General features: G+C 40.8%; 1 protein-coding gene and 1 long non-coding RNA gene across 3 annotated transcripts in view; one reads left to right on the top strand and one right to left on the bottom strand.

The window, feature by feature from the left end:
* Window positions 1–11,999, bottom strand: part of CDK14 (cyclin dependent kinase 14) — a 601,018-nt gene that overhangs the window by 132,018 nt on the left and 457,001 nt on the right. The window lies entirely within an intron of this gene.
* Window positions 1,684–2,506, top strand: LOC114486316 (uncharacterized). Its single transcript, XR_003679888.1, has 3 exons — window positions 1,684–1,921; window positions 2,026–2,136; window positions 2,233–2,506. It is a non-coding gene; the product is annotated as an uncharacterized lncRNA (long non-coding RNA).

Here is an 11,999-nt window from a genome sequence, read left to right as displayed (position 1 = left end):
TTTTCTTTTTTTTTTTTTTTTTTGCGGTACGCGGGCCTCTCACTGCCGTGTGGCCTCTCCCCTCTCCCGTTGCGGAGCACAGGCTCTGGACGCGCAGGCCCAGCGGCCATGTCTCACGGGCCCAGCCGCTCCGTGGCACGCGGGATCCTCCCGGACCGGGGCACGAACCCGCGTGCCCTGCATTGGCAGGCGGATTCTCAACCACTGCGCAACCAGGGAAGCCCACAAACAAACTTTTTGCCTAACCCAATATGTTCAAAGGACTTAAAAGGCTAAAGCAGGATTTGTAAGAACACTTTTCTTTCTTTTTTTAGGGGGGAGGGGTGCATGGAAAGGAGGGATGGCAATAGAGACAAGATCATTAAAAGTCTCAAACTTGTAAAGCAACTATACTCTAATAAAAACTTTTTTAAGTCTCAAACTTTAGTACACCTTTTACAAATGGATTTAATAGCATCTGATTTTTAAATAATATCATGAAATAACTATAAGTCAATACAAGAATGAGTAATGTCCAGGGACTTCCCTGGTGGTGCAGTGGTTAGAATCCGCCTGCCAATGCAGGGGACATGGGTTCGAGCCCTAGTCTGGGAAGATCCCACGTGCCGTGGAGCAACTAAGCCCGTGAGCCACAATTACTGAGCCTGAGCGCCGCAGCTACTGAAGACCACGTGCCTAGAGCTTCTCTTGTGCTTTGCAACAAGAAAAGCCACCACAGTGAGAAGCGCGTGCACCGCAGCGAAGAGTAGCCCCAGCTTGCCACAACTAGAGAAAGCCTGAGCACAGCAACGAAGACCCAACGCAGCCAAAAAATAAATTTAAAAAAAGAGTAATGTCCAAAATGCCACAGTAAATGTTAGATTATTTTATAATGAACACCTCTAAACCATATATTCAACTACTCACTATTTAAATTCTTTAGGATTATTTTGCATTTTAACAAATGCATTTACCCTTTCCTCCTGAGTTTGTAAGAAAGTAGTAATGACTTAAGTCAAGAGCTGTGACCAGACTATCATCTGGCGGAGGTGTTGAACCTGAAGCCTTTCTCAGGATTGCTTCAGTGGAGGGAAAAGAGTCCAGTCCTTTACGAGGATGAACAATAAACACAGTCACGAATCACTCTGGTGATGCTTCCAACAATCACTTTAATTACTTGTTTATGTAACAGATAATAACCTTGAATCTTTTAAGGTTAGAAGACATGAGTATTCACTCATTCTCTCACTCATTCTACAAATATTTCTTGTGTGCCTACTGTTTGCCAGGCACTGTGGACCCAGCAGTGCACAAAATGTACAAGGTCATCTGTAGCCTACAATGAATCATGGGATCCAATACTAAGGGACCAGCAATGGAAGAAAATCTATTTACAACTATTTATAAGAATTTTTATGCAAATGTGACTTTCTTATGGTTATAAGGAAAACCAAGCCAGCAGTCAACATTTCAGCTGATATTCTGACCAAGACATAGAAAAGCTGGATTTAAACCATCTATGGTCCTCAGACCAGAAGTAAAGCAGAATTCATGCACAGCAGATGACAGTTTATCCCAAAGAGAGAGGGTTAGACTTGTTCCAAAATATGGGGATTTTAGATATGTCTATTCCAAAAAAGCATAGTGATCCAAACAGGCATTTTAGAAATAAGATGTATGTCTGCACAACTGTAATTCACAGCTTTAAAACTCTTGCTGTCCCTCATATATATATAAAGGTTGTGATTTCACACAGCTCCAGCGTTACCAGTGAGAGGCTCTGACGGGACATGCTAACGTGGAACAGAATCTCACTGCCCTGTTGCTGTCACCCAGAGGGGTTTCCTTAAAATGCTGAGTAGCCATCTTCAGTCCTGAAAATAGGAGACTGCAGCATCCTGCCCTGCCCTGGCTGCAGCAAATCATCCTTCGATTACCAGCGGTGTGTGTTTTAAAATGAGCAATCTCTGAGCAACTTCTAGAAACAAACGTCTACTCTGTACGTTAAACGTTCTTACTTCCTATGGCATTTGGTTTTTCCAACAGACATACAAATGGGTTTGTGAGCGCGTATTCCCAGCATTTCTGGCATTTTCTGAGGTCTTCAAACCAACCACACCTTTCTCAACCTAAAAGTCATGGAACACTTCTCTTTCGGTAAGATGTTTTTCTTTAGAGAAGTAAAGTTTAATCAGTTAGGCATTTATCACAGTCTAAAGTGTACTATTCACAAATGAGACTGAATCTTTACAGCTCCCAGAAAAGAAAGGAGAAGAAAGATTTTGTGTCTCACTCTCCACGCATCCCGACCCATCCCTCCATCCAAACTCTCCACAGGGAGAAAGAGATCAGGAAGACAGCACTCAGCACCTTCTAGGGGAAATGTGAGCAATCAGGTAGTCTGACCCCTTCATTCTACAAATGACTAAACTAAGGTTAGAAAGGTTGAGTTGACGAGCCCATGATACAGGCTAGTGGCAGAGGCTGAATCAGGACTCTATTCCCGGTTTATCACTTGTTACCAAAAAGCTGGGTTACCCAAGCCCTTTGGTAACAGTTCTTTCAGTACCTTGAAAATGATCTGTGTCTTCATTTATTCTGATTTCCACTCATAGGCTGAAATTCTAATTCTTTTCTTAGATATGATTGTAACCAAATCACACAAATTGGACCCTATACAAGGATTTTAATCCTCTTGGGGTGGGAGGGAGCATAATTACTGAAGAAGTCTTTGTTTGGTGACTGCCATTCTATATCAACTTTGGCAGATGAGATGTGGATATCTCCCAAACTGAATTTTTCCAAATTCCAAGAGTAGAAATAATGAAACCAGTATACCTAAGGATTTTTTTTGTTTTTGCTTTTGTTTTCAATAAAGCTGCAATCAGAAGAACTTCATTTCTCTTTGAAAATTTAATCTCACTACATTTTCTCTGGCATTTTCTGGACACTCTGTTCGTCTCCATCGTTTGGGATGCCCTCTAGTGAAAATAAATGGGAAATTCTTCAAGCAGATACAGAGAAAGTCAGTACAGATAGTCCCTGCTTTGCACTGAAATGAATTTCTACAATTTATAAAGATATCTCCCCCCATAGGTCTGCCTACTGGGGAAGAGCTGAATTATTATTTTACATTTTTCAGTAATTATCATGATTTTTGGCCATTTAAAATGTTTATTTTATAGCGTTGGCTATATGTATGACTTTTTGTGTATCAAATCCTTGGTCGGTTATGGACCTATTGGGAAAAACCTATGCCCCATGTCTATGGCATCACTGTTAACTGGTGTGAGAATAATTTCCCCTGAGCTGGGACTTGCTATTACAGACCCTTCTCAGCCCAGAGCTGTGGGCAGAAACTACCAGTCAAGAGGAGTTCACACTTGAGATGAAGCCCCTTACCATCTCTGAAATAGGTCCGTGACTTTTTGTAGACAGTAGGGCCCTTTGCAAACGAAACATCAATTTCCTCCCCTGCTCAAAAACCCTCCACTGATTCCTTTCGCACTTCAGGTAAAACCTAGCTCTTCACCTTGGCCTTCAGCGACCCACCCCTGCTGCTCTGTCCATGGTCAGCTTCTCCAGCCACACTGATTTGTAATTTGTCTACTATTTGTCTCCCCTCTAGCACGGAAGCCCCATAAGCAACGGGTTTATCTGCTTTGTTCACGACTGTGTCTTCAGCATCTACGATGCTGCCTGGCACCTAGCGAGTACTTATTAAGAATCTGAGCTCATGAGAGTATCTGGAGCATGGTTCCTGCTGATTGAAACGTGGCCGCTCAACTCCAGCATTTTCTCCCCTGCTCTCAGCCAGCAGTGACTCCCAGCATGATTGCAACAATCAGAAAGTATTAAAGTCAAGAGAGCCTGCCCTTCTTGTCACGCTTAACGTTGTTTTAACTTCCTCTGCTCTATATAGTTCACTTATTTTATAAATTTACTAATTAACTGGCTTTTTCATTGTGTGACCAGAGTGGCATTTACTGGTAGGATGAAGAACGGCAGAGTTGAAGAAGGTGGTGGTTGATGCTTGGGGGAGAGAGCTCTAAATGTTCTGAGCCTTGGGGCAGGCAGACCCACAAGGTTTTTAGCAATAAAATCTGAGATAAGGGCCATATATTTGCAGATTAATTTTTCAAGTCGATTTTTATAACCATCACACAGTTACACCCTTGTATATTCAGATGTTACCCATGACCGTTACATTTGCTATCAATCACTCAAAAAAAAAAAAAAAAGACATAAAAAAAGATTGTTGAGGTAAAGCATAAAGTGGGAAAGAAAACACCGGGCAGAGGACACAGTATAAATGGTACAAAATATTACTTTGTAGTTACATGCCCCTAACAGTTTAAAAGCACTTTTATACCAATTACACAGCCAGCTCAAATCTTCTTAAAAATAGGTAAAGTATAAGTATGTAAAAAGTAATGAAGAGGATGTAAAAATGGATTATCTCATTTAACGTCCATAGGAATTCCATGAGCTGGAGGGAGCAGACGGGATGCTTCTGGAAGAGTAAGGAAGATGGCCCTGCATGTCCACAGGTGTCTCCTGACAGCAGGCGTGGTCTGTGCAGGGCAACATCATGGCACGAAACCACTCTCCTCTCAACCTCCCTGCACTGAATATCCCACCAAACAATTTCTACTGCTTCCGCAGTTTTTCCATCACCTTCTTACAGACTAGGGGAAGTCCAGAGTGTGAACAAAGGCTACAGGTTCAGATCTCCTCTGGTGTGCAAATCATGAAACTGGGCAAATCCCATAATATGTACCAAGGACTGTACATTTAAAACTAAACACCCACAGAGGGTGTTTGGAGTTGACAATTTATTGGAAGCACAAGTTTCAAAGAAGATATCTATATTTAGCAGGTGGAGGGTGGGTTCTGGTACCTACAAGAAGATATACAGAGATCTTTTCCAAGATGCCACCAGGCAGGGCTGAGAAAAAGGCTGACAACTCTCCCTCATCATACTCCTATGTTTGCAGATAGGGAAGCTCTCTTAAAGAGAGCGGCAGGCATCCGTAAGAATAGCAGGCCAGGGACTGCAGGCCTGGATTTGCGTTTGGGCTCCACTACATACTGCAGATGTGGCCTTGGACAAGCCACACAATCTCTCCAAGCCTCAGTCTCCCAGTTTCCTTGTCTGTAAATTGGGATAACAGTATTAGGACAATAACATTATAATAACTCAGGAGTTATTCTAAATACCAACTGAGATAATATGTTGAAATGCTTTGTAAATAATAAAATACAACATAAAATGTAAGGTGTTATCATCATGGTATTCTATTTCTTTTTTTTTTTAATTAAAAATTTTTTTTTTTTTTAATTTTTTTGGCTGCGTTGGATCTTTGTTGCTGTGCGTGGACTTTCTCTAGCTGCGGCGAGTGGGGGCTACTCTTAGTTGTGGTGTGTGGGCTTCTCATTGCGGTGGCTTCTCTTGTTGTGGAGCACGGGCTCTAGGGCACGCGGACTTCAGTAGTTGTGGCACGCGGGTTCAGTAGTTGTGGCTCACGAGCTCTAGAGCACAGGCTCAGTAGTTGTGGCGCACAGGCTTAGCTGCTCCGCAGCATGTGAGGTCTTCCTGGACCAGGGCTCGAACCCGTGTCCCCTGCATTGGCAGGTGGATTCTTAAGCACTGCACCACGAGGGAAGTCCCATCATGGTATTCTGAAAAAATTTACATCTTCCCTCTGGAATTAAGAAGTCTGAATCTATTTAGTTTGGGGGCCTCAGTTAGGCCTGTGAATAGGTGGGATTGAGGAGAAGTTTTTCACCCCATTACAGAGTCTGAGTACAACTAAGTCCATATTTATATGTTGCCTTCAAGGTCAGTGTGTCTGTGGGCTTAGTTTTGGGCATAGAATGTTTAAAATACTCCCTTTTTGCAATTTGCCTCCAACGGCAAATTCATTTTTATCTTCGTTCATGCATTGCAAGAAATTCTGACTTTAACAAACTTTCCTTAACCAAACTGCTTTTTGGATTAGAAAACTTTCTCTTCAGAATAATATAATCACTTTAGAAATACTCTGTTCCCTTGCTTGATTTGGGAAAAACAGAATTATTTCAGTCTAAATTTCATTATTTTTAATTGCTTCCTGTCCAGCAACATTTTTCTCTCCCTGAACTTTACAGTGCCTTCCTTTTCTAAACTCCCGAATAACAATTGGTCATTAAATAGCTGTTGAATGCTCCTTTTGTTGGAAGCATTTAGAGATGAAAAAAGTTTCATACATGGACTCTAAATGTTATTTCGGGGCCAAAGTATTTCATACAAAGTGATGTTTGTGGGTCCATGTTTTACTAAGTACAGAGATCAGATCCTTCCTACTTTTTTTGCTACTTTCTTGATAGACTAATTGTCAATAAACTGTTCATTAGAAGAAGGTCAACAAGAAATTGTAATACAGACGCAGTAGTATGATCATCCATGATTCATGCTGCAAAAAAAGGGCACCGAACTGAAACCCAGGGAGACCTCCTGGGATCTCCTTTCATCTCTGACACTGACTTTGGGGAAGTCCTTTACCATCTCTGACCTCAGGTTCCTAGCCTTACAAAGGACTGAGCAGGGCTAGATGCCCCCTGGAACTTCTTCCGGCTCTAATGTTCAATTTGCTTAAATAGTTACCGCACAACCAAAACACCGCTCCTACTCCCAGCTCAAGCAGCCCAACGGTTTTCCTTGACAGTAGGAAATTGCAAAATCTTCTCAGAATTCTCAGTCCCTCACCCTGCTTCTACTAGTCTGGAGAACCTCAAATGTCTACCTATATTCTGCCCTGATCTGGGGCTACCACAATTCTACAAATCCCAAACAACCCCTCCAATACATACCCAAGATGTGTCTTTAAAAAATATGAATGCTAAGTCTGTCTTATAACAAAGAATTTCAAGCATCACTTCACCAGAGGTGTATGAGCCATGTGGCCTCTGTTGACATAAAGTAGCCGAGGGCAAAGCAGGCGGGGCAAAGTGGTCCTGGGACTCACACAGGGAAGCCTCTTCCCATCCCAGAAGGAAATGGAGCAGAGGGCATTACACAAAAGCATCCCAGTAGTGAGTCACTATGAAACAAGTGAAAGGGAAAATGAAGTAATTTTGCAGTAGACTCTTACTTTTTGATAGAGAATGGGGTTTGGCCTGTGATGAATCTCATCGAAGGGGACAGAATTACTGAAGTGCTAAGAATACCACGGTGTCACCTTTCACCTCCGAGGCTGGCCCACAGCAAGCCTCCTGAGGATAGTGATAGGAGGAGACACTCTAGTGTGAGAGGTGGGGAGAAGGGGGAGAGAGGGGGAAGGAAGGACAGAGAGGGACTGGAGAGGGAGAGAGGGAGAGACCCCTAATTCCGAGTCCATAAACCACAGAACCTGAGGGTGAGGAAAAAGAAGTGAGCAGGCAATCAGGTTCAAAGAAGACACAGACCCACTTCCCACTTCCCACTTCTTTTGAGAGAAATTTAAATAGAAGTAAATGATGGGAAAGTGGCAGCTCCCAAGGTTAGATTTATTATATGTAACACACACGTGTGTGTGTACGTGCGCATGTGTGTGTTACACATATATTTATTTATTTTATGCAGCTGTGGCCTGTCCCAGCTGCCTGGTTGCTATGGGAATAAGCTGAAGTTAAGGAATTTTGTGTTAGCATAAATATAAGTGCAGAAGAGGAGACATACAGGCTAAATTCTAAAGAATCAATCCCAGTTGTTATCTAGTTGTTCTTTTAAAATCTTAACAATTGTTCTAAGCCAACACAGAATGTTTTTCTCTTGAGGCAAAACAAGTTAAACAAGACTAGTAAGATATGAGAGTGAGGATTATTTTCAAAATTGCTTAAAAATTAGAGAGTCATTTAAAAAAATTCCAGAGAAGCAAAACCTGTTTATAGAAAAAGGATACTTTCTCTAATATATAAAGAACCCCTAGAAATTAGTAAGAATATGATAAATGACACGTAACTCTACTGTAAATTGGCAAAAGATATTAGTTGCTCACAGAAAAGGAAATACAAGTGATCCTGAAACATATGAAAAGATGCTCAGCCTCGTCATAAAAGAAGCATGCAAATTAAAATTATATTAAGATTTCTTTTGTCACCTAACAGGCAAAATTGAAAAGTTTGGAGTGCAGAAGAAGCGTGGAGTGGAGAAGCGTTCTTCTCATGTATTGCTGGTAACAGAGCCAACTGGTACCATCCTTTTGGACAACAATTTGACAGAAGTGTTCAAAATTATAATTGTATACAGTTGACCCCTGAACAACACAGGAGATGGGGCGTTGACTCTCCTGTAGTCGAAAATCTGACTATAATTTATAGTCTGCCCTTGGTATCTGTGGTTCCACATCCCCGATTCAATCAACTGCCATGTAGTACTGTAGTGGGTATTAATGAAAAAAATTCACGTATGATGGATCCATACAGCTCAACCCGGGCTGTTCAAGGGTCACTGTATACTTATTAATTCTTCAACCCTACTTCTGGTAATTTATCCTTCAGATATACTTGTACAGATGTGATGTGCATATTTATGTGTGTATATACGGGTTATAATATTTATAATGGCAAAAACACTGGAAACAACCCAAATGTCCATAAGTAGGGACAGGTTAAATCCATACAACGTAAAACAATGTGGCTGCAGGAAAAGAGGGAAGCCACACTGGCCTCCTCTATACACTGCCATGAGAGGACCTACAGGATGCATTAATGAGAAAAGCAAGACCCAAAATTGTGTTTAATATGGGAAATATGAAAATATATATTAATAATTTCTTACATTTACATAAAGGAAAGAAACATAATAGAAACTAATAAGTGGGGGCTTGTGGTCGGGGCAATAGTTCTGGGGAAGTAGGCAGGTGGCAGACAGGGTGGGGAGGCTTTGTACTGTGCTCCTTTTTTATATGGTTTGATATTTTGAATTGCTTAAATTTATTATCTACTCAAAAATTGGACAAAGTGGGCTTCCCTGGTGGCGCAGTGGTTGAGAGTCTGCCTGCCGATGCAGGGGACACAGGTTCGTGCCCCGGTCCGGGAAGATCCCACATGCCGCGGAGCGGCTGGGCCCGTGAGCCATGGCCGCTGAGCCTGCGCGTCCGGAGCCTGTGCTCCGCAACGGGAAATGCCGCAACAGTGAGAGGCCCGCGTACCGAAAAAAAAAAAAAAAAAAAAAAAAAAAAATTTGGACAAAGTATAATTTGTCTGATCTATCAATCACACTCCTTGGTATTTACCCAAAGGAGCTGAAACCCAGTGCCAGTGATGTTTAGAGCATTTTTACCCATAAATGCCCAAACTTGGAACAATCAAGATGTCCTTCAGTACATGAATGGATACATAAACAGGGGTGCATCCAGACAATGGAATATTATTCAGTGGTAAAAAGAAATGAGCTATCAAGCCATGAAAAGACCTGGGGGAACCTTAAATGCATATTAGTAAATGAAGGAAGCCAATCTGAAAAGGCAACATCCTTTTCAGATGATTCCAATTATATGACATTCTGGAAAAGGCAAAACTATGGAGACAGTAAAAAGATTAGTGGTTGCCAGGGCTTAGGGAAGAGGGAGGGATAAACAGGCAGACCACAGAGGATTTTTAGGGCAGTGATGCTACTCTGTGTGATACTGTAATGGTGGATAAATGTCATTACACTTGGTACAAACCATAGAATGTGCAACACCAAGAACGAGTCCTAACGTAAACTATGGACTTTGGGTGATAATGATGTGCCAACCTAAGTTCAGCAAACTGTAACGAATGTCCCCCTCTGGTGGTGGATGTTGATAGGGGGAGGCTGCACATGTGTCGGGGACATGTGGGAAATCTCGGCACCTTCTGCTCAGTTTGGCTATGAACCTAAAACTGGTCTTAAAAAATGAAGTCTATCAAGCAAAGCAAAACAAAGTATGTCCTCATGGCTCAGACTTTCTTCTTTTCCCTCAGACTTTCTAAGGCACTCTTTGAGGGTAGAATAAGGAGGTGGAAAGTGGGGTGGGACAGGTGGACCCTGGCACTGATGTTTTCTCCACTGGGAACGTGTATCTTCTTCCCCAGGACTCCCCTGATGGGTCTGCTTAAGTGCTGCATGAAAAGGCTCGTAGATTTGCTCCCTTTGCCTCAGTCTATTATCTTGTCTCTCCTTGACTCCTCTCAGGGCAACTCAGGAAGCATTTATCACATCTACTCTCATCCACAAGCACCAAGCGTTGCCTGGAGTATCTTTTTTGCTAGTCAGTACCCATGCCTTACATTCATCTAAACACATTATTCTTTTGGACCCCCATTACCTTTTATATATTATGTGTCTGTGGTTGCACTTGTACATAATATTAATAACTTAAATATATATATATATATACCCTAATTTATATATGCCTACCAGAAGAGTCACATAAATAATATCTGTTTTAAACATTCAATAAAATTCAGGGCAGCAGACATTCATTGAAGCAAAATACGTACTAGTCACAGTCTCTGATCTCATGAAGTTCCCAATCTGTTAGTTCAATTTGCATTACATCATAGTACTTTCCAGACACATTTAAAAAATGCTTTTGTGTGTTGTTGATGAAGATAAATTCTATTCACACCAAAATAAACCAATTACTCCATGTTTTCTCCTCTAGAAACTTGGTGGGCCAAATGACTATCTTAATTGTTCCTTTCTGCATCAACTTTATTCATTTACACCCTTTTCATATTCTCCTTTGCTTTATTTCCCTAGGACTTAAGATTTTAGATATTAACATGAGGAAGCTAGGCTTCTTTATGAACCCATACCTGGAACGTTTATAAAGAGCTGTGCTCTCACTTAAAATTCATTAGTGAGAGCACTTAGAGGATGCTTCTCGTTTAGTTAAAAAAAAAAAGAAAAAAATCCATCTTAAATTAAGTATCTATAGTCTTTCATAACATAGAAGTTATTTAGAATTTTCAGTAAAAGTGCAAAGGGTCCTTGGGGCAGCCAAAGAAAATAAAAGAATTCTCAGCACACGGTGTATTTTCAGAAGAAAAATATTAAGAGTAAAAATAGTTTCTAAACTCAGTCATTCTTTGGGATTGACAACTTATTCCTGATGGTCCCCCAAAAGAGAGGAAGGGGAGAAAAAGAATATACTTGGATCCTGTAACAGTAATTATTCATAGCTCTTTCCCCTCATAAAATAATGGACTATTAGATCTTCCATAAAATCCGTTTCAGTAATTTAATGGTAGGTCTGCATTTTACAATCCATGTTTTGTAAACAAGAAAAGAAGAGAAAACAAAAAGATTACTTTACAATAATTCATTCCACTAATTTTTATTAAATTTCCAATTCCAAACCTTTCATCCCTCCTATAAAAATTAAATAGACCATTTTGAGATTCTTCTTCTGTTAAGCGTAATTATTAAAACTGAAAGTTTCTTGTCTGCCACCTACTGGTAAGAAAAAAGTGACAACTTATTTTATATAAAAGTTCTGCATTTTCCCTCAGATTTTCTGGTTTAGGGGTTTAAATATTTAACATTAAAAAAGATGAAATGTTGAACATATAGAACATTTTATATGTTTAAACTCAAATTAATTGACCATGTATTACTAGATTTTTAAAAAATAAATAAAAATATGATTTTTCCTTTTTACAATGTAATACTTTCCCTAGTATTATTATTAGAAGTCACACAGATGGATTATAGTAGCTTGATTTAAAGTTTGTCTTTATAGACATGGATGCTAGTCTAACTGATGATGAAATGAAAGGTTACTTCAAGATTAGCCAGTCAGAGACAAGCCTGTCGTTCTGTCTAGTTTCACTGGCTCACAGGGTCCCGCGTGCAGAGGCCTGGCACCCAGCCCTTCAGACCAGAGCTGCAATTTATCGAAGATGGCGGAAGAGTAAGACGCGGAGATCACCTTCCTCCTCACAGATACATCAGAAATACAGCTACACGTGGAACTTCTCCTATAGAACACCCACCGAATGCTGGCAGAAGACCTCAGACCTCACAAAAG

This window comes from Physeter macrocephalus, chromosome 5, assembly GCF_002837175.3.
Source record: "Physeter macrocephalus isolate SW-GA chromosome 5, ASM283717v5, whole genome shotgun sequence".
Taxonomy (NCBI): domain Eukaryota; kingdom Metazoa; phylum Chordata; class Mammalia; order Artiodactyla; family Physeteridae; genus Physeter; species Physeter macrocephalus.
Note: the sequence above shows the minus strand (reverse complement) of the source record. Positions and strands in the feature narration are given on the sequence as shown.